Here is a 25,812-nt window from a genome sequence, read left to right as displayed (position 1 = left end):
CTTGGGGAGAAAACACCACGAAACAAAGATAAACCAAAAAATGCAAATAACAAACATCCAGAAAAAGGGGGGGTGGGGCGGCGAGAAACAGAGCTTATATACAGAAAGTAAGGTTAAGGAATTGAATGAATAGGTGATGGACCACAGTTCAGTATAGAGGAGGTAGAAAGAGAATGAGTGAATAAGGAGGAAATTTTTAAAAATAAATAAATAAAAAGATAAAGAAATGTCTGACATTGAATAAGCTTGGTTGACACACATAAGCCACTCTGGTGCTGCTCCATAATCCAAGTTTTAAGCCTCTGCTCCAAGTTTGCCCATTTTGCTGGTTTTCTTTTTTGGCATCTTTTAAGGAGTTGTTCTTCCGGTTTTCTCCACTGTCTGATCATACACTCAGTGGGAGGAGATCCAAATTGTCTCTCTGCAGCTCTGTTTCCATGCTCTTTTACATAGCTGATTGCTTTCAGTTTGAAATTTGCAGCATAAGACAATATCTTACTGGTCTCAGAATGCTCTGGTCCCTGTTGCATCTGTGCACTCTCCACCTCCACTTCCAATTATGCTATCAGCTGATCTTAATAACAATAAGGCTCATGATTGGAGGAAGCCTGTTTGACAAGATATGGGCAGCTACACCCCTCATGGCTCCCTTTGCAGCTGATTTCCATGTATAAGATGCCCCTGATTTTTACTCTAATGATTTAAAAAAAAAATAGCATCTTATACACAGAAAAATATGTCTGGAAACATCTTTATTTCTCCTTCATATTTAAAGAGTAATTTTGCTGGATATGTTATTATGGCTGGTAAATTTTCTCTTACAGATGTTTCAATATTTAGTTCCACTCTCTTTTGGCTTGTAGAGTTTCTGATGAGAAGTCAGATGAAATTCTGATGGGTTTTCTTTTGTAGGTCACTTCCTTCTTTTTCTTGGCTGCTTTGAGAATTTTTTCTTTATCATTAAATTTTGACAGTTTTAATACAAAGTGCCTTGGAGAGGGTCTCTGGATTAAGGTAACTATGTGTTCTGTTTGCTTCTTGCATTCCAGGATCTAGTTCTTTCCATAGGTTTGGGCAGTTCTCATTCACTATTTGTTTGAATAAATTCTCCTTTCCCTTCTCCCTCTCTTCTTCCTCCGAATGCCCATTATACTAATATTATTTTTTCTGATGGAGTCAGATAGTTCTTGTAGAGCTCTTTCACCCTTCTTTACTCTCTGATCTCTCTCTTCTTCCCTCTGTGTCATTTCTAGATTCCTTTTTTCGATATCACTAATTCTTTTCTCCATCTGGTTGGCTGTTTTCTATACTCAGTAGTTCCTTCTTAATCTCCTTAGTCGCATGCTTCATTTCCAGGGTTTCTGATTGGATCTTGTATAATGTTTCAATCTCTTTGTTAAAGTACTTGTTTCGTTCATTGATTTGTTTTTTGAGTGCATTGAATTGCCTATATGTATTTTCTTGCATCTCATTGAGTATTTTCAGAACTGCTATCTTGAAATCTCTGTTACTTATATCACATACTAGAGGCCCGGTGCACCAGTGGGGTCCCTCATCCTGGCCTGTGCCCTCTCACAATCTGGAACCCCTGGGAGATGTTGGACTGCCAGTTTTGGCCCCCGCAGGCCAGGCGAGGGACCCCACCAGTGCATAAATTTGTTCACGGGGCAGATTTTGGCTCAATCCCCGCAGGGCAGGCTGAAGGACCCCACCAGTGCACAAATCCATGCACCGGGCCCCTAGTATGCATATAAGATCTTTGGTTAATCTCTTCCTACCCTCCCTCTCTCCCCTTCCCTCTGAGACTCATCAGTCTTTTCCATGTTTCCAAGCCTGTTGTTTCTGCTCGTGTGTTGAGCGTCTGCCCCCGGTGGTCAGTGCGTGTCATAGCTACCGGACGGTCGGATGGTTGGCAGGTCAGCCGATCGCTTAGGCTTTTATATATATAGATTTCCATGTGTTCCAGCTTGTTTCCTGGGGTCATTTTCTTTTTGGTTATCCTCGTTCCTGTGCTTATTCATGGTATTTGCTATTCTCCTTTGTCTTGGCATGTATTTCTTTCTATATTAATGGCCTATTGCAGCTTTCTTTGACGAGATCTTCTATTATTTTCCAGTAGATGGTGCTGAATCAACATTTTTTTTTACCTCTGTGATCTCCCAGACTTGACTTCTGTTGCTTTCATAAGACAGTACAGCCAGGTTTCTTGGGGGTCGGTTTCTTTTTTGCCCTCACTGTAATTGCCACCCCTGACCTCTGTGAGATTCTGCCACAAACACCCCACCTGAAGATCAGTCACAGAGGGAAACCAAAGGTTTTACTGCCATAACTCTTGGTTTACAGATAATATACTCCTCTACTTGTTACCCTTGGTGCTGAGTTTTGGGAGTCCAAGTGGTGGCAGGGCTCTGTGGTTCCATTTCTTTTCCTGAACCACCACCATCCTAGCCTGACAGTTATAGTCACATGACAGAGCCCTGTGCACTCTCATGTGTCTGCTGGCTCAGACACTGTTTTGCTCACCCTGCCAGACTTCGACCCCAGTTCTTTGTTCCTCCCAGCTGAAGGAAGCACCTGCTACCACCAGCTTCCTCCCCTCTCCAGCCCAGCTGTGAACTCCAGTCTGCAGGGCTGTGTCTGTGTGTGCTTTTCTCCTGTCTCGTCTCCCCATTTATTGCCAGTTGCCCACCTTTAGATGTTTAAATACGTGGGTATTTCAGGTGTGCCTATGTGTTCAGCAGGGAATTCTTCGTTGAATTATAGTTGGTTAACATGTTGACATTTCAGGGGGTGTGGCCAAGGGAATTCCTCGCACAGCCATTTCTCTGACTTCACTCTAAGTTATTATCCAAGTTAATTAGGTAAGTTTGGCCAAACCATTCAAAATGAATAGTTTTTGGTGTGTCTCCCCCCAGTGTTTCCTATCTGAGGAAGCTTGCTGTTTGCAGTTCAGCTTAGGGAGCACCTGGTACTATGTACCAGACATGTTCTAAGCCTTTTGCTTATGCACCCAAAAGGAATGTGAGGGTTCACTACTCCATCAATATTTTAATGTTATGGGGGACCTAGATCCAAGCCCCACAGGTCCATAAGAAGGCTTCATTTAGAGCAGCGGTTGCCAACCTTTAGGACCCTACAGACCACCAGTGGTCCACGGACCACCAGTTGGCGACCGTTGATTTAGAGCATCTTTCCTTATCCCTGGGTAAGATGAGCAGTAGGAATCTTCTTGGTAACCCTAGCAAAAGACACTAGTTATGATAAAGTACAGCTACTACTGGGCTACATAGACTCAACAAAGCTTTTCACAAAGAACAGGAACACAACCCTTTGCACTGAAACAAGATCTATACATCTGTACTCACGCCCTGGCCAGTGTGGCTCAATTGGTTGAGTTCCTGAATCAGTTCCCAGTCAGGGCATGTGCCCAGAAGGGGACATGAAGGAGACATCAATGATGTTTCTCTCTCTCTCTCTCTCTCTTCCTCCCCCTTCTTTAAAAAAAATCAATAAAAAACATCTTAAAAAATAAAAAGATACACACAGTCTAGGGTTGTTCACGTGTTGCTCATTTACTGCGAGTCTGCTATATACTAGGCACTATTCTGAATGCTGAAATACACCTGTGAACAAGAAATCCTATACCTGTGGAGCTTATTACATTCTAGTGGGATAGAAATATGGGTCTATATGGACCAATGGAGGTCACCTTCAAATACAAGAGGAAAGGGTGCTGGCACCATCCTAAATTCAGAGTGGGGAAATAAGGGGCACTGTGATTTCTAAATGGCACGAATGCTGGAATCTTTTCAACTACTTCTTCAGATTACCGAGAAGAAAATGCTGCCAATACTGCTGCCAACTTGAAATGTTCAATAAATATTTACATTTTTTGATACAGAGAAAGTTCATACCTCTTTTACTCATTTTCATTCTAATGTATTTTCCCGAGAAGGGTGATGTTCTGAGAATTTCACATAGGCCTATTCAGGAGGTGTGTGGTGGTGTGTGTAGTTCCATGGAGGTCCATGGAAGTGTGTTGAGCATATGATGGTACCATATCATCAGCTTCTAATGCCCTAATCAATCACCATGTGTCAGGTGGAGAACCTTTGATCTGGAGAACTCTAATTATTTCCACAGCAGTCCATGCTCAATTTCATAGTGTCTTGATTTTTAGTATTTAAAAATTTTAGAATTGCTATGAGATATAACCCTTTCTTCTGCCACTTTCTTGCTTTTGCTTGTTCAGTTGAGTGAATATGATGCTCCACTTTCACACAGACACCCAACTAGCTCTAATTGCTGCAATAATTAGATAATTTATTGTTAGTATTTAATTTGATGTGTCATTGGATGTTTTAAATTTTCACTATAACCTAACCTAGGTTTAAATCCCAATTCATTTTTTTTTAACTTGTTAAATGGAATAAAAGCATCTACCTAATAGGATTGTTTTAAGGCTTAATAATGACCACAAAACACTTAGTATAGGGCCTGGCATTTAGTAAATCTCAAATATTACTTGTAAAGTTAATATATTTGTTGTTGCCATCATTATGGTCATTGTTCTGTGTTTCAAATCAGCAATGAAATACATATTTCCATCAGTCCTGATTTATTTTTGAAACTGAAAAACTAAATGAAATATAGCAGGTAACTGCTTGACATGTACTGTAAACTTCCTTTTGCAGTGATGATTTCACTACCTTCATGGGCATACAAGGATGCTAAACCTTAAGAGTTGGCTTTCCTATCCTGTAATTCCAGCTCCTTTCTGCCCAAATATTGTAGCCCCTATTTCCACTACACACTGCCCTTTATGGTTTCTCCAGTAGAATTGTAGTAATGCAATTTTTATTGTGTCCTTGAATTGAGGCCAGAATTAGGAAGTACATTCAGTGCTTTTGGAAGCAAAGTTCTGTAACGGCCTATGAGATAACAAGAGGCCCTGTGCATGACATTCGTGCACTGGAGGGGGGGGGCAGTCCTCAGCCTGGCCTGCGCCCTCTTAGCGCTGCCGTGGAGGTGGGAGAGGCTCCCGCCACTGCCGCTGTGCTTGCCTCCGTGAGCCCGGCTTCTGGCTGAGCAGTGCTCCCCCTGTGGGAGCACACTGACCACCAAGGGGCAGCTTCTGCATTGAGCGTCTGCCTCCTGGTGGTCAGTGCATGTCATAGCGACCAGTCATCCCGGGGTTCAGTAGATTTGCATATTAGGGTATTATTATATAGGATTACTTTGATTATAACATATAGACAGTCCTCGGGTTACATTGGACTTGACATATGTTGTTTCATGGTTGTCGCCATCTCCCATTTATTTATAAAACAAAAAGTTACGTTATTTCAATGTGTGTACATATGTGCTTTATGTTTTTTATTATTTACCACAAGTAAAGGTCAGGAATTGTTATCTTTCTTTTAATTTTTTTTTACTGTTTCACTTTATTACTGCTGTGTATGTGCTCCATGTGAGTGACATAGGTGCTTATGTAGATGGGTTTCGACTTACGCGTAGCGAAAACTGCGTGATGTCGCGCCATAGGAACGGATTTCCGACGTAACCTGAGGACCTACTGTACATATTTTTATGTATAACCACCAGCTTATCAAATACTGTTTACCACTTATTATTACTACAGTTGTTACATTTCTTTTCCTTTAATTTGAAAAACATCTATGAATGATAGGTGGTATCACCTCCCATTTACAAATGAGAAAATTAAGGCTCAGAAAGGTTCAATAATTTGCCTGAGTTTAGTAACAGAGTTGATTGACTATATAGCTGCTTTTTTCTTCTTCTCAGATTTAGAAAGCTGAATCCCAAAGTTAGGGTCAATTTTTTCGCCCAAGAGAAACATAAGTGGTATGGTTAAACAAAGAGAATAGGGATAAGAAGGTAACTGGATGGGAAAGAAAGTGTGAAGGAGGATAGATAAGTGTGGATCAACTAACTATAAAAGGTAGGAAGCAGGAAGTATTATTCAAGGTACTTCTGGTATTGAAATGATTCATAGAAGTCTTTAATGGAGTTTTGTTTTTTTTTTGGTAGTGTTACATTTTAACTTGGCGATTCAGAATTCAAATTTTCAAATATATCTAGAAGGAGAGTATAAAGATAATATCAGTGAAAAGAAAGATGTAGAAATAGAGATGTTACATATAATTATCAAAAAATTATCAAGATTAAGAGTTAAAGATATATTGGCTAGGTGAGGACCCGATCTAGATACAGTTTAGGGAAGGCTAATTGCAAATATTTTTTGACTCAGGAAGAGAAAATTTAGATAAGCATTCTGGAGTTTGTTGACATAGTGTTAAATGATATCTCTCTAGAAATGAGATTCCAGTGTGATACTTTAATCCTTTATTTGAAAGTTGATTAAGCAGGGGGCAAGGAGGTAAGTAACAACTGCAATTACTTGAGGAAGTAATACACTAAGGGTTCAGATACAGATTTCATTAGCTCTATATGAGCATGTCATGTCTGTGATGCTTTGAGGCTTTTACATAAGAAACCTATATCTTAGTTATTTAACATTTTCATGTGTTTAAGCCCTTACATGAGGCTGAAGTCCTGCATCTTCAACTTACCTATGGTCCAGTTGCTAATACTTAAGACATGCTAAATATATCCACTTGCTAACATTCACTTCCACAGGATAAACTGGCTTTATCTCCCTTCCCCACCAACTGACTCTTCTCTGATTTCTGAGTTTGTTCGCATGGTTGCTCAGGCACCAAACTGTTGTCATTTTGACTCATTGACTCCATCTGTGTATCTTGCTAAGCCTTCCTTTGGAATGTATAGTCTGTCCCTTTCTCTTCATCATTACTAGTTAGTCGAACTTTTTTTCACTGTTTAGGAAAGGAGAATTGTCTTGATTTTTTTGAAAATTCCTATAAGGCTCTCCAAGTAATTTTTGAAAGACATTATTCTGGGTAGTGCCATTTCTTTTTTTCTTATTCTAGTTATTTAACCTTAGTTTTGCTGCTCGAGCAGCGGTCACCAACCTTTCCGACCTCACAGATCACTGATTCATAATTTTAAATCCCATGGACCACTAATATGATTTTTTTAATAAAAAGATAATACATTTGTAAAATAACCAGAGAACCTCCATTTTATTAATATGAAATGTGCCTATTTAATAAATCAACATTATAAATATTTAATTATAACAAAATCTTCAAGGTTGTTTAATTGTAACAAATTTATTAAAGTAAGTTTAATTTTTATGAAATGAAGCTTATTTAAGTATTACACATTTTTAGAGTGTGATATTTGCTCCCGTTTGCTTGAAATAAGTTTATGGATTTTTGGCTCCAATGATGTTACTGTAAGACGTGATGCCGTATTTATTTCAAGCTGAGACTGGTACCGAGTTTTAATTGCTGTGACTGATGAACACATTTTTTTGCACAAATATGTTGTTGAAAATTGAATCAAAATTATCATTGCTTTTTCACTCAGCAATGGGTATTCACTTTTAATGGAGACCCAAAAATGAGGTCTTGATAAGGATGCCTGGAATTTAGCTTTGAGACTGTTGTCAGATGAGATAGATCGATGAGGCTTTCTTTTTCATTCATGCTTAAATTGCTATCTTCAGTGTTTCCTGCAAATGGATTTATTATCCACATATTACCATATTGGGATCTGCTTTCTTTAGGTAATAATGACCAAAAGGTTCTGTGTTGAGTGTTTCCTTCCACGACTCGCGTGGAGTAGGGTTCGGTATCTGAAAGAGGAGCCGCACAACAAATGAGAGAAAAAGACACGAGATAATTTTGCAATATTGGGGGACCAGGCGGCAAGTCCCGAAGGAATTCTCCCTGTGCTCAGGCCTCACCAAGCTTTTATTGATCTGGGATGCACCCATAGCATAGCCCTAGGCAGGTGACCCCCTAGTAACAAGCAGACTAGCCCATCAGCAAGGATTTACATAATAATAAATGGGGGAGTAGTTTCAGCTACCACTGTCTGGACAAACAGAGGTGGGGCCTAGCTCCGACCTTTGCTAGGGCTTCAAAGGCACCCAGCCTTTGGGGGGGTTTCTGGAGTGCTCTGTCTATGCTTATCAGATAGTGAAGGCAATAAACAGTTTCCCACAGTTCTGTGAGTGATTGCAAGTGCTGTTGAACAATGATTACCACCTCTCCATTGACATCTTTCTCTCTCATTTATTTATCAAAATTTGAAAACATGTGCAGATCTTCTTCAGCCAACCGCATTTGCTACAGTAATATTTTCTTTTGGAAAGCATCCGTTTTACCTCGTAATGTGAACACATTCTTAAGTTGTCCTTGCAAGGATACTTAGTTTATTTAATAGCGAAAAAATATCTGCCAGGTATGCAAGCTTGGCTATCCACTCATCGTCGGAAAAGAGTTCTTGTAATTTGGGATTATTTGGCTGCTAGAAAAAATATTTTTACATCTTCACGCAGGGCAAACAGCTGGGTTAGTATCTTGCCCCTCAACAGCCATCTCACGCCAGCGTGGAGAAGAAGGTGAGTATACTGGGAACCCATTTCTTCGCAAAGTGCCTCAAATATTTGAGAATTGAGCACTTTGTGTCAGATTTCGTTTATAATTTTAATAACATCTGATAATACTTCATGTAGTTCTGGGGACATTTTTTTCGCAACAAGTTGCTCACGATGTATAATGTAGTGTGTAGACAAAATGTCTGGGTGACCAACATTTTTCACCTTTGCAACAACAGTTCCTGAAAGATGTCCAGTCATGTTTGCAGCACCATCTGTACACATCCCAGTACATTTTTTCCATTCAATTCCGTGTTCCAGGAAATAACTATTAAGTGCTTCAGAAATCTCAGAGCTAGTTGTTCCACCGGCAAGTTGAGAGAATAAAGTAGTTCTTCCTGTAACTCTCCTTCACACTCGGCCCTCACAAAACAAAGTAGTGCCATGTTACTTAGGTCCGTTGATTCGTCAAGTTGAATAAAATGGTGAATTTTTCACCATTTTTATAACTTGATTTTCACTATCTTCAGCCATGTTTTCAATTCTGTGTTTGATAGTGTTAGCAGACATAGGAATTGCTTTTAGTTTCTGGGCAACCTGCTTTCCCAAAACCTCTTCACAGGCTTGTAACATGCAAGGCTTAATTAATTAAGTCTTCTCCAATCATATACGGCTTTTTATTTTTCGTGATCTGAAGTGCTATCACATAAGAAGCCTTTAATAAGAATTTATCTCTAACTGTCATTTTTATTAAAGCAATTACTTGCTTTTGCATATTTTCACACATTCTTTGAAAATATTCAAGTGGTTTTTTAGCTAAATCCGGATGTTTTGATTGCAAGTGTCTTTCGAGTTTCAAAGGTTTCAGGGCATCATTGGATAAACTCTCAGAACACACAACACAAAACGGCTGTGGATCCAGCTCACTACCAGATTCTTGAACAAATCCAGATTTTAAGTAGTTCGAATCTGTTTTCTTGATTCTTTGATTTTTTTCTTCTCTCCGCCTCCAGGTCGAATGTTCTTGCTAATGGTGCCTGACAAGGACTGTCGAAACTGTGATTCATTGATCAGTTCATGGTTAAGTGAAGTACACATATTACTGTTGTTACTATTATCATTAGTTACATTATCTTTTGTATTACTAAAGAAATGCAAAATATTCCTTTCCTTTTTTTCACTCATTATGGGTTTATTTCTAATCTAAAGCCAAACAAGAAATGATAGTTATAAAAGTCAAACTATTTGATGCCATTAAATATAACATTTAAAGAAAATGCACATTTACATACAATACACAAATAAAATAAAACAATCGGATGAGAATCAGTAATTGCAGAGTGGGTGACTGCTGTAATGGTCGAAACAATATGAAGCCGCTTGCACCTTACTGGTTTCCCCCTCTCTAGTACAGTGTAAAGGGGGAAATTGTCATTCAGTCAGAATATAAGAATTTCTTAGAATATTTTTTTTGTTTTATTATTTACTAGAGGCTTGGCCTGCACCCTCTCGCAGTCCGGGCTCTCAAAGTCTGGGACCCCTTGCTCCTTACTGCCCACCTGCAGTGAAGGCGGGAGAGGCTCCTGCCACCTCCACTGCATTTGTCAGCTGTGTGCCCAGCTTCTGGCTGAGCAGCGTTCCCCCTGTGGGAGCACACTGACTACTAGGGGGCAGCTCCTGTGTTGAGCATCAGCCCCCTGATGGTCAGCGCATTATAGCGACTGGTTGTTCTGCCATTCTGTCGATTTGCATATTAGGCTTTTATTACATAGGACTAGAGGCCTGGTGCACAACATTTGTGCGCTGGAGAGTGTGGGGGTCCCTCAGCTCAACCTTCACCCTCTCCAATCTGGGAGCCCTCAGGGGAGCCCTCTCCAATCCGGGAGTTTCTGTCTCTTTGCAATCATATGAGCAAATTGTCTGAGACCCCAACTCAGTTTGGTTTGTTGCTCACAGAATAATAGAGGCATTTTTCTTTTTCTTTGCTTCATTGGTAGAGATTTCCTGGAAGTTTTAGGATATCTTCCCTTTAATTTTTTCTAGATACTCTAATTTTACTTATGTCTCTCACCTTTGCTTTCCCTCCATCCCCCATGGCAACAGTAACTTGCTCCAGGTTCACTTTGCTCTAGTGTCTAGGACAGTGATGGCGAACCTATGACACATGTGTCAGAGGTGACATGCGAACTCATTTTTTGGTTGATTTTTCTTTATTAAGTGGCATTTAAATATATAAAATAAATATCAAAAATATAAGTCTTTGTTTTACTATGGTTGCAAATATCAAAAAATTTCTATATGTGACACGGGACCAGAGTTAAGTTAGGGTTTTTCAAAATGCTGACATACTGAGCTCAAAAGGTTCACCATCACTGGTCTAGGATATCTGTCTGCCACTAGAATTACGATTCCCAGCATTCCTGGTGCTCCCCGTGCTCTCAGCTTCCGCTTCCGGTCCTGGGGCTGCCACCGGACTACTGTTCCCAGAATTCCTGGTGCTCCCCACGCTCTTGGTTTTCCCTTCCTGCTCTATCTCCGTCCCATGGCCTCCCACTCTGCCAAGTCCTCCAAGCCGCCAGTTCTCCCTCTCTGCTGTCTGTCTGGTGGCTTGGGGAGCTAAGTTCCCCAAGCCGCTCTGCTCTCCGCCGGCTCTCCTGCTCTGCTCTGCACCCAGTGGCTTGGGGGTAGCGACCGAGGGAGCCATGTCCCCTCAATCCGCCCGCTCTCCCGCTCTGCTCTCCACCTGGCATCTTTGTATGCAAATTAACCTGCCATCTTTGTTGGGTTAATTTGCATAGTCACTCCTGATTGGCTGGTGAGCGTAGCAGAGGGACTGTCGATTTACACGTTTCTCTGTTATTATATAGGATTAGGATTAATAAAACATAAAAAATGCAAATGTCCAAATTTTTCTATGGACCACCAAAATTTTCTCATAGACCACCAGTGGTCCACAGACCACTGTATGGCAACCGCTGTGCTAGAGTATATCACTGAAGACTTCACCTCCCTATTGAACTATGTTTCAGTTTCCCCTGAAAGGGGGCAAATATGAATTAGTTAGGGTTACCCTAAGAAGGAGTTGAAAACATCAGCTATTAACAGGTAATAAAATCACTTTCCTTATGTTTTGAATTTGAACAACAAATTTATCTGTTTTGCCTTAAACAAAAAGTAACATATGTTTGCAGATACACATTTGCAACCTTGTATGAGAGAATTTCCACCCTACAGTATGAAGCTTCTATGTTTCATTTAGAATTTTAGGAGCAAGCTAATTATATTTACACCTGGGTGATGAACATCCAGTCATCTGAGAAGTTGGTAAAGTATATGATTACTAATTATTTTAAAAGTGTGTTGATTTGTGTGTTTTTTAAAGGAAGAATGGATTTTATAATTTATTAATTTAAGGGGACAAATGATGTTGTTGAAAAGTTAATCAGGAATGTAATCAGGCCTTAATGGCAATTTTCTTGTGTGAATACTAAAAGGGGGCTGGAGATAATTTCTATTGGAGACTTACTATATGTTGAAAACATAGGAACAATTCAGAAGAGCTTTAGGAGTGTTTACAAACTTATGTCTGCAGTCTTTGTGAGAGTGAACCAGCGATCTTTTCTGTCAAAGAAAGGAGCTTGCCTCCATCTTAGGCTCTGCCATACCCCTACCCTTCCTCTGAATTAGCCAATCATGCAATAATGTGAATTCGAGCTCTGAACCCTGACCAATCAAGTCAGAGTCAGAGTGAGAGGCAGGGCAGAACCATGTCAGGAAATAAAATCTGTACTGTTCGGTGTTCCTTGCTTATGATTTTCATCCGGCAACTGCACCTTTCTGCGTAGGAGTAACTCTGCCTTGCTGAGCCATTTTCGAGTGTTTGTCTCATTCCCGCAACATCAATGGAGAATATTTCTTTCTTTTTTTAACCTTTATCATTCAGATTATTACAGTTGTTCCTCTTTTTCCCCCCATAGCTCCCCTCCACCCAGTGTCCTCTCCCCCTCTCTGCTCGCCCCCCACTGTCCTCGTCCATAGGTGTACGATTTTTGTCCAGTCTCTTCCCCCTTCCCCTACACTCCTTTCCCCCCAAGAATTGTCAGTCCACTCCCTTTCCTTACCCCTGTTTCTATTCTATTCACCAGTTTATTCTGTTCATCAGATTTTTTATTCACTTGATTTTTCGATCACTTGTTGATAGATATGTATTTGTTGTCACTTTGTTGTTCATAATTTTTATCTTTACCTTTTTCTTCTTCTTCCTCTTCTTAAGGAATACCCTTTAGCATTTCATATAATACTGGTTTGGTGGTGATGAACTCCTTTAGCGTTTTCTTGTCTGTGAAGCTCTTTATCTGACCTTCAGTTCTAAATGATAGCTTTGCTAGGTAGAGTAATCTTGGTTGTAAGTTCTTGCTATTTATCACTTTGAATATGCTTGCCACTCCCTTCTGGCCTGCATGGTTTCTGTTGAGAAGTCAGCTGACAGTCGTATGGGTACGCCCTTGTAGGTAACTGACTGTTTTTCTCTTGCTGCTTTTAATATTCTCTCTTTGTCTTTTGCCCTTGGCATTTTAATTATGATGACTCTTGGTGTGGTCCTCTTTGGATTCCTTTTGTTTGGGGTTCTCTGCACTTCCTGGACTTGTAAGTCTATTTCTTTCACCAGGTAGGGGAAGTTTTTTGTCATTATTTCTTCAAATAGGTTTTCAATATATTGCTCTCTCTCTTCTTCTGGCACCCCCATAATTCGGATGTTGGTACGCTTGAAGTTGTCCCACAGGCTCCTTGCGCTATCTTCATATTTCTGTATTCTTTTTTCCTTTTGCTTTTCCGGTTGGGTGTTTTTTGCTTCTTTGTATTTCAAATCTTTGACTTGATTCTTGGGATCCTCTTGTCTGCTGTTGGATCTCTGTATATTATTCTTTATTTCAGTCAGTGTATACTTAATTTCTAATTGGTCCTTTTTCATATCCTTGAGGGTCTCACTATATTTCTCAGAGGTTTCTAGAAGATTCTTGAGTAACCTTATAACTGTGGTTTTGAATTCTATATCCAGTAGTTTGCTTTCCTCCATTTCTGTCATTTGTGACCTGTTTCTTTGTCTCTGCATTTTGGCTGTTTCCCTGTGTGGATAGAGTGGCTTTGTGTGCTAGGTGTCCTATAGGGCCCAGTGGCTCAGCCTCCCTAATTAGTTGAGGTGGACACTCTTGATGCACCCCTTTGTGGGCTTTGTGCACAGTCTTGTTGTAGTTAAGAGTTGATTGCTGTTGATATCATTGGGAGGATTTGACCTCCAGGTCTATTGGCTATGAGGACCAGTTGTGTCTACAATGGGAGAGCTTCTGTGCTGGAGACACCCTTATGGGGCAGGACTTGCTTCAGTGGGGCTTTGGTGCTCACTGAGTCTGCCCCTTGAGTGTGTCTCTTATGGATGTGAAGAGTTGTAATCTGGATGGTCTCCTTCTGACCACTGGGTAGACTGGCTCTTGGATCTCCAAGGAGATGCAAAGTCAACCACTGCCTCAGGCCACCCAGCAGAAGCTACAGAGAGATCTGCAGATTCCTCTTCTTTGTTTGGGGTTTGGAGGTGCCCAGATGAGGCACAGCTGTGAAGTAGTGCAGGCTGCTGCTGAGCCTTAGTCCCTCTTTTGGAATCTCTTGATTCTCTGACCCAGCTACAGTTTGACAGGGTTTTAGTCAGAGAAAGGCCAGGCCATTAGTATGCAAAAGCCTCTGAGCACAGCTTGGGTGGGGATGTAAATTGGGTGGGGTGGGGTCTCAGGTAATCACCAGGGTGGAACAAAGAGCAATGGCTGCCAGTCTGCTTTGCCTCAGAGAGGTCCTGGGCTCTGTCCCACTACCCCATGCAGGAACAATGAATGCTGCAAGCACTTCTGCGAGGAAGCTGCCCTCATGTTCCAGCCCAATGCCAGACAGTACAGTTTCTCTCCGTAAGAGTCTGGGTCCCCAAATTTTTGCCCGCAGCTGGAGTTCAGTGCAGTCAGGAGCTTGTTTCTCCCTCCTGATTGAAAAAGACAACAGTGTACCCCGCTACCAGCCTCTTTCACACACACCTCCATACCTCCACACTTCCATCTTTTGCCAGACTCAATGTGCTTTTCTCTTTCCTTCTAGTTGTAAAATTTCCATTCAGCCAGTCTTCCCATGGCTCTGGATGATATATGTTTTGTCTTTTAGTTGTAATTTTAATGTGGTTGTGTGCGGCAGCAAGTTCAGGTGTTTACCTATGCCGCCATCTTGGTTCTCTCCAATGGAGAACATTTCTAACATCTTGTTTACACAGATTCTTTCAAGATGTATGGTAACAGACTCCTTCCCATCTACTAATTTCCAATATAATTCTATTATGCAACAACCTATACATGTCTTTTTTGGTTTTTTTTGCATGTAAAGTTTTTAAAATTAAATTTATTAGGTAACATTTATAAATAACATATAGGTTTCAGGTGTACAACTTAATACTACAACATCTGTATACTCCATTGTAGGCTCAGCAAAGTCTAGTCTCCTTCCATCTTCTTCCATATATTTGACCTCCTTTACCTTTTTGTTTTAAGTCCAAACCTCTTCCCCTCTGGTAACCACCATACTGTTGTCTATATCTATCAGTTTGTTTGCTTTGTTTGTTCACTTGTTGCCTTTTGTTGTATATCCCATATATGAGTGATATCATATGGTTCTTGACCTCTTTTGTCTGACTTATTTCACTTAGTTTGATACTCTCAAGATGTATCCATATTATTACAAATGGCAATATTTTGTCTTTTTTATGGCTGAGTAGTATTCCATTTTATGTATGTACCACTTCTCCACATGCTCACCAATACTTGTTATTTCTTGTCCTATTGATAATGGCCATTCTAACAGGTGTGAGGTGTTATCTCATTGTAATATTGATTTGCATTTTCCATAATTAGTAAAGTTGAGCATCTTTTATTTTTTAAGTATATATATTTTTTTTATTTTGGAGAGAAAGGGAGAGGGAGAGAGAGATAGAACCATCAATGATGAGAGAGAATCATTGTTCGGCTGCCTCCTGCAAATCCTGCACTGGGGATTGAGCACACAACCTGGGCATGTGTCCTGACCGGGAATCAAACTGTGACCTCCTGGTTGATTCTCAACCATGCCAGCTGGGCAAGTCGAGCATTTTTTCATATACCTGTTGGCCATCTGTATGCCTTCCTTGTAAAAAGTGTGTATTCAGGTCCTCTGCCTATTTTTAAATTGGATCAGTTTTTGTTGTTGACTTATATGAGTTGTTTATATATTTTGGATATTAGCCCCTTATCAGAGGCATTGTTTGCAAATTTTTTTATCATTCAGTTGGTTGCCTTTTTGTTTTTTTGCTGTGCAGAAGCTTTTTAGTTCAGCTTGTTCCCAGTTATTTATTTTTGCTTTTACTTCCCTTGCCTTTTGAGTAAATTTCACAAAACCCCTCTGAGACCAAGGGTCATAAAGTTTAGTACCTATATTTTCTTCTATGTGTTTTAAAAAAATGTTTCCATTGATTTTAGAGAGAAAGGGAGAGGAAGAGAGAGAAACATTGATGTAAGAAAGAAACATTGACTGGCTATCTCTGGCACACACCAGGCAGGGATGGAACCGCAATGTGTCCTGATTTCTTGACCAGGATTCAAACCGACAACATTTTGGTGCATGGGATGACGCTCAACCACATTGTCTAGGGCTCTTCTATGTATTTTTGTTTCAGGTATTTAAGTCTTTAATCCATTTCAAATTAATTTTGGATATCGTGTCAGATAGTAATCTAGTTTAATTCTTTTGCATGTGGCTTTCCAGTTTTCCCAACACCATTTGTTCAAGAGGTTTACTTCATTGTACGTTTTTTACTTCTTTATTGAAAATTAGTTGCCCATAAATATGGGGGTTTATTCTGGGCTCTCAATTCTGTTCCATTGGTCTGTGTGTCTTTTTGTTTTTATCAAAATGATACTGCTTTATTTGTTTTATTGTAGCCTTTGTAGTATAGTCTGAGTCATGGAGAATGATACCTCTGACTTCTTTTTTTCTCAAGATTACTTTCGCTATTTGGGGGTCTTTTCTGATGCCATACACATCTGAGCATTTTTTTGGTTCTATTTCTGTGAAAAACGCTATAGTGCTTTCGTTAGCACAAAAAATATCTTTCCATTTCTTTGTATCTTTTTCAGTTTCTTTCAACAATGTCTTTTGGCTTTTATTGTATAGGTCCTACACTTTCTTTATGTTTATTCCTAGGTGTTTTATCCTTTCTGTTGCAATTGTAAATGGGATTGCTTTTTTTATTTCTTTTTCTCATAATTCATTGTTAATATATAGGAATACAATGAAATTTTGTATGTTGATTTCATCTCCTGTAACTTCAGTGTATTTTTTAATTGTTTCTAATAGTTTTTGTGGATTCTTTAGTTTTCTATATCTATTTTTTTTTCCTTTCTCTTTTAGTTACTTTAATTTTTCTTTTTTTTTCTTTTTATTAAATCTTTATTGTTCAGATTATTACATTTGTTCCTCTTTTTTCCCCCCATAACTCCCCTCCTCCCAGTTCCCACCCCACCCTCCGCCCTCACTCCCCACCCACTGTCCTCATCCATAGGTGCACGATTTTTGTCCAGTCTCTTCCCGCATCTCCCACACCCCTTTCCCCCCCAAGAATAGTCAGTCCATTCCCTTTCTATGTCCCTGATTCTATTATGATCACCAGATAATTTATTCACTTGATTCTTAGATTCACTTGTTGATAGATGCATGTTTGTTGTTCGTAATTTGCATCTTTACCTTTTTCTTCTTCTTCCTCTTCTTAAAGGATATCTTTCAGCATTTCATATAATACTGGTTTGGTGGTGATGAACTCCTTTAGCTTTTCCTTATCTGTGAAGCTCTTTATCTGACCTTCAGTTCTGAATGATAGCTTTGCTGGATAAAGTAATCTTGGTTGTAGGTTCTTGGTATTCATCACTTTGAATATTTCTTGCCATTCCCTTCTGGCCTGCATGGTTTCTGTTGAGAAATCAGCTGACAGTCGTATGGGCATTCCCTTGTAGGTAACTGAGTTTCTTTCTCTTGCTGCTTTTAAGATTCTCTCTTTGTCTTTTGCTCTTGGTATTTTAATTATGATGTGTCTTGGTGTGGTCCTCTTTGGATTCCTTTTGTTTGGGGTTCTCTGTTCTTCCTGGGCCTGTCAGTCTATTTCTTTCACTAGGTGGGGGAAATTTTCTGTCATTATTTCTTCAAATAGGTTTTCAATATCTTGCTCTCTCTCATCTTCTCGCACCCCTATAATTCTGATGTTGGTACGCTTGAAGCTGTCCCAGAGGCTCCTTACACTATCTTCGTATTTTTGGATTCTTTTTTCATTTTGCTTTTCTGGTTGGGTGTTTTTTGCTTCTTCGCATTTCAAATCTTTGCCTTGATTCTTGCACTCCTCTGGTCTGCTGTTGGGAGTCTGTATAATATTCGTTATTTCAGTCCATGTATGCTTAATTTCTAGTTGGTTCTTTATCACAACATCAAGGGTCTCATTAGATTTCTTGAGGATCTCAATAACTTTATCAGCGGCTTCTAGACAGTTCTTAAGAGACCTTAAAAGTGTGGGTCTGAACTCAATATCCTCCATTGAAAGTTTTGTCCTGTTTCTTTGTCTCCGCATTTTTTATGCTTTCTTGGTGCACCCCCTAGTGGTCTTTGTGTGCAGTCTTGTTGTAGTTAAGCCTTGATTGTTGTTGGCAATACCGGGGGTGATTTGACCTCCAGGCTAACTGGCTATGAGAGTACGCTGTGTCTGTAGTGGGAGAGCTTCTGTGCTGGATCTCTAGGGCAGTGCTAATCTAGCGTTTGCCTGAGGCTATCCAGCAAATGGCTCTGTGCACGGCTTGGGCGGGGCGGGTCCCCGGGGATCTACAGGGCGGGCCAGAGCGAGCAGTTATGGCTGCTCTCAGTTCCGTCCCTAGGGGCTCTGCCTCACAGAGTCCCAGCAACCGCTGCAAACCTCAGAGAGAAAGCTGCCTTCAGCCAGACAGTCCCACTTCTCCCGTTTGAGTCTGGGTCCCTAGAGACTCGCCCGGATCTGGAGCTCAGAGTCTGAAACTCCCTCCCGATTGAAAACAACAACCTCGCCCCCTGCCGCCAGCCCGCTCCGCGCGCACTCCGCACCTGAGTATTTCACTTCAGCACTGCGCCTCCTCTGAGTCTGGGTATGATATTCTCTTTCCTCCTACTTGTAGAATTTCCACTCAGCCAGCCTTCCTGTGGTTCTGGATGATGTCCGTTCCGTCGTTTAGTTGTTTTTTGAAGTGGTTGTTTGAGGCAGCAATCTCCAGCGTTAACCTATGCCGCCATCTTGGTTTCTCCTAGTTTTCTATATCTAGAATTATATCTGTAAGTAGTAGCAGTTACTTCTTTTTGTTGCTTTTTAAAATTTATGTTTTGATTACAGTTGAAAAATAATATAGGGTGACCCAAAATTTATATACATACTTTAAATCACCATAAAGTCAGTGTTTATTAACATAAAGTTTATTTTCAAAATTTAAAAGAATCTACAGAAGTGAATAAATTTTTTTGTCAATGCTTGTTTTCAAACTGATGACTCTTTCAGTACTTGTGATAACGAAAAGCAGTGGAATCACAAACATCAAAAATCATTTCATTTGGAATTTTGTGTCCTCAATTCAACTATTGTTGGCTCTTTGCTGTAAACTTTATCTTTTATGTAGCCTCATAAAAAAGTCTAGTGGATAAATTTTCTTTGTTCAAAGCGTAATCTGGCGTCACCCATTATTTCAAATCAGTTAAACCTTAAAAGGAGTGAAAATTAAGTGAGTTATTGGCTGTTAAAGTATTTTTACGTTTTGGGGGATACCCTGTCTATTAGTTTCAGGTGTACAACATAGTGATTAAACATTTATCACCTGTGAAGTGATGTCCCTGATAAGTGTAGTACCCATCTCACACCATACATAGTTATTACAATAATATTGACTACTAGATGCCTGGTGCACGAAATTCCATATCCTAACTTAACTCTGAAAAACCCTAACTTAAACTCTAAAAATAGCTTCCATATCCTGGCTATTTTTAGCTGATCGGGGCCTTCTGGCTGCCAACCAGGGCCTTCCTCCCCGACTGCCACTGCCAGCTCTGGCCAGGGCCTTGGGGCCTTCCTTCCCTGGCTGCTGGCTGCCGGCTCCCAGCTGGGGCCTTCCTTCATTCTGCGCCGCCCCCTGGTGGTCAGACACATCATAGCGAGCAATCGAATTCTCAGTTGAACTCCTGAGGGGACACTTTGCATATTAGCCTTTTATATATATAGACTAGAGGCCCGGTGCACAAAAATCTGTGCACTCGGGGGGGAGGTGGGGGTCCCTCAGCCCAGCCTGTGCCCTCTCGCAGTCTGGGACTCCTCAGAAGATAACGACCTGCTGGCTTAGGCCTGCTCCCGGGTGGCAGAGGGCAGGCCCAATCCCTAGGTGCAGCCCCTGGTCGGGCTCAGAGCAGGGCTGATTGGGGAGTTGGGGTGCCGCCCCCTGTCATGCACAGAGCAGGGTGGATCGGGAGGTTGTGATGCCACCCTCAGTCACGCTCAGAGTAGGGCCAATTGGGGGTTGGGGCATCGCCCCCTGTCACACTCAAGGCAGGGTTGATGGGGAGGTTGTGGTGCCACCCCCTGTCATGCACAGAGCAGGGCCAATCAGGGAGGTTGGGGCTTCGTATCCTGTCACGCACAGAGCAGGGCCAATCGGGGTTGGGGCGCTGCCCCCTGTCACGCACAGAGCAGGGCCCATCAGGGGGTTTGGGGCTCTGTACCCTGTCACGCACAGAGGAGGGCCCATTAGGGGGTTGGGGAGCTCCCCCCTGTCACGCACAGAGCAGGGCGGATAAGGGGGGTGGGGTGCCACCCTCTGTCACCCACAGAGCAGGGCAGATAAGGGGGGTGGGGTGCCGCCCTCTGTCACCCACAGAGCAGGGCTGATCAGGGGGTTGGGGATCCGCCACTGTCACACTCAGAGCAGGCCCGATGGGGAGGTTATGGCTCTAGCCCATCACAGAGCAGGGCCCGTGGGGGGGTGGGGGTTGGGGCAATGCCCTCTATCACCCACAGAGCAGGGCCGATCAGGGGGTTGGGGCACCGCTAATCTCACACTCAGGGCAGGGCCGATGGGGAGGTTATGACTCTACCCTATCACACACAGAGCAGGGCCGATCAGGGGGTTGGGGAGCTCCCCCCGATGAGGCACAGAGCAAGGCTGATCAGGGGGTTGGGGCACCTTCCCCTGTCACGAACAGAGCAGGGCAGATAGGGAGGTTGTGGCCCCGCCCCCGTCACACACAGAGCCGCAGGGCGATCAGGGGGTTTGGGCGCTGCCCCCTGTTACGCTGATCCCAGTGCCAGGAGGCCTTGCGGCTCCACTGATCCTGGTGCTGGGAGGCATGTTACCCTTTTACTATATAGCATAGAGGCGTGGTGCATGGGTGGGGGCCGGCTGGTTTGACCTGAATGGTGTCCTGTATCAGGGTGGGGGTCTCCAGTGGGGTGCCTGGCCAGCCTGGATGAGGGGATTGATGGGTGTTTGCAGCTGGCCACACACCCTTCAGGGTGGGGATCCCCACTGGGGTGCCTGGCAAGTCTGGGTGAGGGGCTGAGGGCTGTTTTCAGGCTGGCGGGTGACTGAAGCTCCCTACTGCTCCTTTTTTCCTTTTTTTATTCTGGGCCAGCTTTAGCTCTGACTCCAGCTCTGAGGCCTCTGCTGCTAAAAGCAGGTATCTGGTTTGTTTGTATTCTATAATTGAAACACTGTATCAACTCCATATCTGAGATCCTGACTCACTGAAAGCAGGTTTCTGGGGTTTTGTTTAGCTTCTAAATTTGTAACTATGTTTCAAACTGCAAGCTCAGAGGCCGGCAAGGCAGGCAGGGAATGTTGGTTTCTTCCTTCACTGAAGTAAGCAAACCTCATGTTAGTTTCAAGCTGCCTGGCTGCCGGCCGCCATCTTGGCTGGCGGTTAATTTGCATATCGCCCTGATTAGCCAGTGGGAAGGGTACCAGACATACGCTAATTACTATGTTTCTCTTTTATTAGATAGGCTATTCCCTGTGCTGTAATTTATTTTAATTTATTTATTTAAAAATATTCTTTTTTATTTCTGAGAGAAAGGGTGAGGGCTAGAGAGACAGAAACATCAATGATGAGAGAATCATTGATCAACTGCCTCCTACGTGCCCCCCACTGGGGATCAAGCACACAATCCAGGCATATGTCTTGACTAGGCATCAAACCATTACCTCCTGGTTCATAGCTCAACACTCAACCACTGAATCACTCTGGCCCGGATCTGTATTGTACTTTAAATCCTGTACCTATTTTTATACCTGGCTTTTTGTTTGTTTGTTTGTTTTTAATCCCTTTACCTTTTTCACCCATTCCCCTAAACTTCCTTTCATCTAGTGACCATCAATTCTATGCATCTATGAGTTTCTCTTTTTGTTATTTAGATTCCAAGTCATTTTGGACTTACTTCATTTAGCATAATATCCTCTAGGTTGATCCATGTTGTCACAAATGGCAATATTTCATTATTTTTTATGGCTAAGTAATTTCCATTGTATTTATGTACTGATATTGATGGGCACCTAGGTTGCTTCCATATCCTGGCTATTTTTAGCTGCAGTGATCATAGGGCTGCATATGTATTTTCAAATTAGTGTTTTGGATTTTTTCAGATACTTACCCAGAAGTGGAATTGCTGGGTCATATTGTAGTTCTATTTTTAATTTTTTGAGACCCTTCATACTGTTTTCCATAGTGGCTGCACTCCACAGTAATGTCAGCAATAGTAACTGATGGTTCCCTTTTCTTCACATCCTTCCCAACTGTTGTTGCCTTTTTGCTTGTAGCCATTTTGACCTGTGTGAGGTGATATCTCGTTGTTTTTTTATATTTACACTAGGGGCCTGATGCACGAAGATTCATACACTGGGGGGAATGCTGAGTGGAGGGGTGTTCCTCTCCCAACCTGCACCCTCTACAATCTGGAAGCCCTCAGGGGAGCCCTCTCCAACCCAGGAGTTTCTGTCTGTCTTTCCAATCATATGAGCGATTTGTCTGAGACCCCCAACCCGTTTGGTTTATTGCTCACAGAATAATAGAGGCATTTGTTTTTTTCTTTGCTCCATTGGTGGTGATTTCCTGGAAGTTTTAGGATATCTTCCCTTTAATTTTTCCTAGACACTCTGATTTTATTTTTGTCTCTCACCTTTGCTTTCCCTCCATCCCCAACTGCAACAGTACTCCAGGCTCACTTTGTTCTAGTGCAGTGGTTCTCAACCTGTGGGCTGCGACCCCTTTGGCGGTTGAATGACCCTTTCACAGGGGTCGCCTAAGACCATTCTGCATATCAGATATTTACATTACAATTCATAACAGTAGCAACGTTACAGTTATGAAGTAGCAACGAAGATAATTTTATGGTTGGGTCACAACATGAAGAACTGTATTTAAAGGGCCAGAAGGTTGAGAACCACTGCAGTCTAGTGCAGTGATGGCAAACCTATGACACGCATGTCACTCATTTTTTTGGTCGATTTTTCTTTGTTAAATGGCATTTAAATATATAAAATAAATATCAAAAATATAAGTCTTTGTTTTACTGTGGTTGCAAATATCAAAAAATTTCTATATGTGACACGGCACCAGAGTTAAGTTAGGTTTTTTCAAAATGCTCACACGCCGAGCTCAAAAGGTTCGGCATCACTGGCCTAGACTCTCAACAGGCCTCATGTTCAAGATCCCTGCCCTGCCAGACTCAGCCTTATGGGGGCAGATTTTCAGCCCAGAGCTGTCCCCTTGTCCTGTTGCAGCAGGGTGGGGCAGAACCAGCCTTTTTGCAGGTCAGGGAAGGGGCGCCTCCCCTAAGCTTGAGGTGTGTAGGTCTGATTCTCTTTCCTGGGCCACACTGTCCAGCCCCCATCCTGCTCTTTGGCAAAAGTTCTTCCATACAAATAAGGGTTCCTCAGATTTACTGCTGGGTTTATTGGTCAGACTTCTCCTCCAGCTCTGTATTACATCCCTGTGGTCCCTCCTTCACACAAAGATCCGGGCGAACTTTCCAGACTGATGGTGTAACCAAGCAATAGCTCTTTGCCTGGATGGTGAGGTCTGAGTGTCCCAGGTGGACCCAATCATAACTGATTCCCACTGCACGATACTCCCTTCTCTGTTGCTCTGGATTGGGAATCCCTGCGTGGTTCTGATATCCCACGTTCCCAGCGTGCGGGGCCTGCACTGCTGCACCTTCCCTCCAGCTTCCCAGGTATGCAAGTTGGTTCCCCATGTCTGCACTCGCTGCTCACTGTATTTCAGATCACCTATACTTCTGTTTTTTCAAGCTGAATGCTCAGCAGTTCAGCTACAATTATGGTCGGGTGCAGGGAGCAAGCACTCATCTTGGAATTCTGGTGATGAACTACTTTAACTTTTTATTGTCTGGGATGCTCTTCATCTGTTTATTTATTTATTTTTTTAATTCAAAATGATAACGTTGCTGGGTAGAGCAATCTGCATTGTAGGTCTTTGCATTTCATTACTTTGAATATTTCGTGCCAATCTCTTTTGTCCTGCAGTTTCTGTTGAAATATCAGCTGACAGTTTTATGGAAGCTCCTTTATAGGTAACTAACTGCTTTTCTTTTGTTGCTTTTAAGATTCTCTCTTTGTCCTTTGTCGTTTAACTTTGGCATTTTAATTATGATGTGTCTTGGTATTGGCCTCTTTGGGTTCCTTTTCTTTGAGACTCTGCACTTCCTGGACTTGTATGTCTGTTTCCTTTGCCATGTTAAGGAAGTTTTCCTTCATTATTTTTGTAAATAGTTTTTTAAATTTCTTGCTCTTTCTCTTCTCTTTCTGGCACACCTGTGATGTGAATGTTGGTACACTTGAAATTTTCCCAGAGCTCTTTACACTATCCTAATTTTTTTCTAAGCCTTTTGCTTTTTGGATAGAGCGTCGGCCTGCGGACTGAAAGGTCCCAGGTTCGATTCCGGTCAAGGGCATGTACCTGGGTTGCGGGCACATCCTCGGTGGGGGATGTGCAGGAGGCGGCTGGTCGATGTTTCTCTCTCATCGATGTTTCTGACTCTCTATCTCTCTCCCTTCCTCTCTGTAAAAAATCAATAAAATATATATAAAAAATAAATAAATAAATAAATTTTATTTTTTATTGTATTTTTATTGATTTCAGAGAGGAAGGAGGAGGGAGAGAAAGATAGAAATATCAATGATGAGAGAGAATCATTGATTTGCTGCCTCCTGCACTCCCCACACTGGGGATCAACCCCACTACTGGGGCATGTGTCCTTGACAAGCATTGAACCTGAGACCCTTCAGTCTGCAGGCCGATGCTCTATTCACCAAGCCAAACTGGCTAAGGCCCTAATTTTTTTTTTTTAATTTGCTGTTCTGTTTGGTTGGCTTCCTTATCTTCCAAATTCCTGATTTTATTCTCTGCTTCATCTATTGATTCCCTGTAGTGTACAGGGTGTCTATCTATATATACTTTAACAGCTGATAGCTCAGTTTTTAAAATGAAATATATTTAGTAATTTGTAATTATTCAAAGTATGTGTATACAATTTTGGGGGACACCTATATTATCCATTTCAGTTAGTATATTCTTTATTTCTGACTTTATTTTATGGTTTCCATGTCCACATTTCTGCCACATTTCTTTTCAGGGTGTTGCAAACCAAGATTGGTATAGTATTTTGTATATTCCAAGCAATCCAAGATATATAGAAATGAAAAGACAACCTTTCTTTCTAGGGACTTACATAATTACAACACAACATGATATTATATTAAAGGTGTTTAGGTAGTCAGGAAAGTTTCATCACAAAGATACAATTTGAACTGGTTCTTGAAGGATAAATAAGGTTTTGTAAAATAGAACAGCATTAGAAGAAATACATTCCAGGAAGAGGAAACAGTTTGTTAACAGAATAAATTATAAAAACTATGAAGTCCTTGCCTGTTATTATATAACATTTTTACCTCCTCTTTGATGTGTGCCTTCTTAAGTAGGGGTCTGAGGTGGGTTCGGTGAACATTTTAGAACTTAAAAATCTTATAGCTAGTTATTACCAAGTTATCCTATATAATAAAAGGGTAATATGCAAATTGACTCTAACAGCAGAATGACTGGGAATGACTGGTCACTATGACACATACTGACCACCAGGGGGCAGACACTCAATGCATGAGCTGCCCCCTGGTGGTCAGTGTGCTCCCACAGGGGGAGCTCTG

General features: G+C 41.6%; 1 protein-coding gene across 1 annotated transcript in view; it reads left to right on the top strand.

Annotated features, from left to right (window-relative positions):
• Positions 1 to 18,105: 18,105 nt before the first annotated feature.
• Positions 18,106 to 25,812, top strand: part of PEAK1 (pseudopodium enriched atypical kinase 1) — a 144,747-nt gene continuing 137,040 nt past the window's right edge. The window contains exon 1 of the mRNA XM_081084317.1: positions 18,106 to 18,708. The gene's annotated coding sequence lies outside the window, so the exon portion shown is untranslated. The remainder of the gene's footprint in view (positions 18,709 to 25,812) is intronic.

This window comes from Myotis nattereri (genome assembly GCF_964212035.1).
Source record: "Myotis nattereri genome assembly, chromosome: 1".
NCBI lineage: Eukaryota > Metazoa > Chordata > Mammalia > Chiroptera > Vespertilionidae > Myotis > Myotis nattereri.
The sequence above is the reverse complement of the archived record's forward strand: the minus strand, read 5'-3'. Positions and strand labels throughout refer to the sequence as shown.